The sequence below is a fragment of the Scylla paramamosain genome, chromosome 43 (genome assembly GCF_035594125.1).
Source record: "Scylla paramamosain isolate STU-SP2022 chromosome 43, ASM3559412v1, whole genome shotgun sequence".
In the NCBI taxonomy this organism is placed as follows: Eukaryota; Metazoa; Arthropoda; class Malacostraca; order Decapoda; family Portunidae; genus Scylla; species Scylla paramamosain.
In genome coordinates, this window is record NC_087193.1 from 8,489,784 (window position 1) to 8,492,283 (window position 2,500).

At 42.3% G+C, this 2,500-nt stretch overlaps 1 protein-coding gene across 3 annotated transcripts in view; it reads right to left on the reverse strand.

Moving 5' to 3' along the window:
* LOC135093399 (uncharacterized) overlaps positions 1 to 2,500 on the reverse strand; it is a 25,994-nt gene that overhangs the window by 22,589 nt on the left and 905 nt on the right. The gene's annotated exons all lie outside the window — the stretch shown is intronic.

The window sequence follows — 2,500 nt, forward strand, 5'->3', positions numbered from 1 at the left end:
GCCATTAGACACCACGAAAAAAAAAAAACGATAAAAATGTAAAAATGCCATATCTTTTAGTATATACATTACACAAAACGATTATTAATTTTTTTCCCATATTCGCTTTACTGTATTGTATTTACTGCATTGTCTCAAAATTTCGCCATTACTCACAAAACAAACACGAAAACAATAAAAAGACAGTAGTAAAAATGACGTATTTCTTACCACACACACACACACACACACACACACACACACACACACACACATACACGTATATATAATTTTCTGATGGTCACCACCTCCCGCTCATATCCAATACTCACAATTTTTTTCCCCTCTAGGCCTACTGCTGACATTCCTTCCATTTCTTGATCCATCTGCGTCCAGAAAAAAAAGTTGCTACGCATTATGGTCAACGAGGAGGAGGAGGAGGAGGAAGAGGAGGAGGAGGGAAAAAGGGATGATTACGGTCACTTTCCCCTACCGCCATCTCAAAATTTCTCTTCGCACACTTCACCATTAGCAGGAGTGGCCAGTAACAGATGGCGCGAGTGTGACGTAAAATGGGCTGCTCCAGTGATGACCTATAGAGTGCCTTAGCGGATGTTGGCCCGGAAGGAGTGAGAGCAGTGTTGACGAGTAACTGACGTGACAGAAGTGCGGAGGTGAAGGAGGTCAATATTAGTAGGAGTAGGGAATGAGTCATGCAGCCGAAGCAACTGGCTAAGAGGCCGTGAATACGTGTAGGCGCAGTAAGCAAATTGAGAATGTTTTCCGACACATTTCCTCAATTCCTGGTGGTGGTGGTGGTGGTGGTAGTGGTGGAGCGTCTCTTAATCCTTTGAGTGCTGATGGTAGTAAGCGACTTTACTTATTTTTTTTCATGGTCAAGGGGGGAAGATTCAAGAGAGAGAGAAAAAAAAGTTCAGGAATGAAATATCCGCTAATTGTTTCTCCCATTAAAGAAAAGAAGAATGGTTACTAAATAAACTATGATGATTTTACTAAGCATATCTAACTATAACCACTAGAAGATCTGAACCACTCGATCACTACCCTGTGCCTAAAGAAAAACACTGCTCTAAACAGCTAGTCAATATAACAATACACATGGCAGCAATTCAAGTGTAACAGAAAATACTGAAAATAAATGTTCAAACGTTCGTGTCAGTGATGCATTTCGGAACTATAGACAAAGTTCGCACCACGCCGCTGAACTGAGCCCCGTATTCATAAACGCTTTGCTCATACGAAAATGGGAAACGCCAACAAGAGGGGGAACATTCAGGAAAGCTTTGCTCCCTCGCCGATATTATTTCATAAGACCACAAATATCATTAGTCGGATTTTCAAGTGTTTCGCCTATTAATAATGTATAAATCTTGTTAATCTGTCAATAGAACCATAACAAAAAAATGTCACTTCAACTAAAGCCTTTTGAATGTAGTGGCGAATGTGGCGCAGAAGTGTTTCAGAGTGTGATCGTGAGCTTAGAGGGGTGAACAAAGGACATCAATCTTCCTTTAATAATCAACTGTATCTCGTCTTGGTTTCCTCGTTCATAAACCCTCAAGACGGGCTGAGCTGCGAGGGATGGGGGGAGGAGGGGGGGGGCTGCACGCGCTGTCCCGGTGTCTGTTTGAAACCAGACGACCGGATTGGTGGTTATGAATAGCGACTGAATGAAAGACTTGGATATCGAGACGGCGTTGTTGTCATCAAATATACAGAAGAGCGTAATGCAAATACATACTGAAGCTACAAAGGGACTGCCTGAAATGATGATTAGAATATGATCTGTCTGGTGGTCTGCGAAACAGGTAATTCAATTCAAAACTCTTCGAAACATGTAAACAGAATGTAGTCTTTCAGAAATCAGTCATCTCCCAGCGATAGAATTCACTATGAACAAAACATATTACGGTGTATGTTTGTCACGCAGACCATCAACCACACTCACATCACAACTCACACCTCACCCTCCACACATCACCCAATAGCACTCACCCACACCAATGGACACAAAGCCACATCATGCCACAGAACCACTACCACACACACAACCAGCACCACATCACTATCACACACACAGCCACTACCACCTCACTACACACACACACACACACACACACACACACACACACAGCCACTATCACATTACTACTACACACAACAGTCACTACCACCTCACTATCACACTCAGGCAATGATCACTCACCCCGCGGCGCACTCATCGAGGGAAATGTTCAGAATCACTCCCCTCACACTGATAGATATATTTGTTTCCTTGATATACGTTTCTTCATGAACAAGGTCGCATATATGATCCACTGTCACATGCACCTTTACTCTCGCAGGTATTAATATGTTGTTAACCTAAGCTAAACTAACGTAACTGCCACAGGTGCAATTCTCTGACTGTTTCTCAAAATTAAAAATGGCGTGGAAATGACGCGTACAAAGGATTTTTACAAAGGATTACAACAGATAACACACAACAAGATACCCTTAG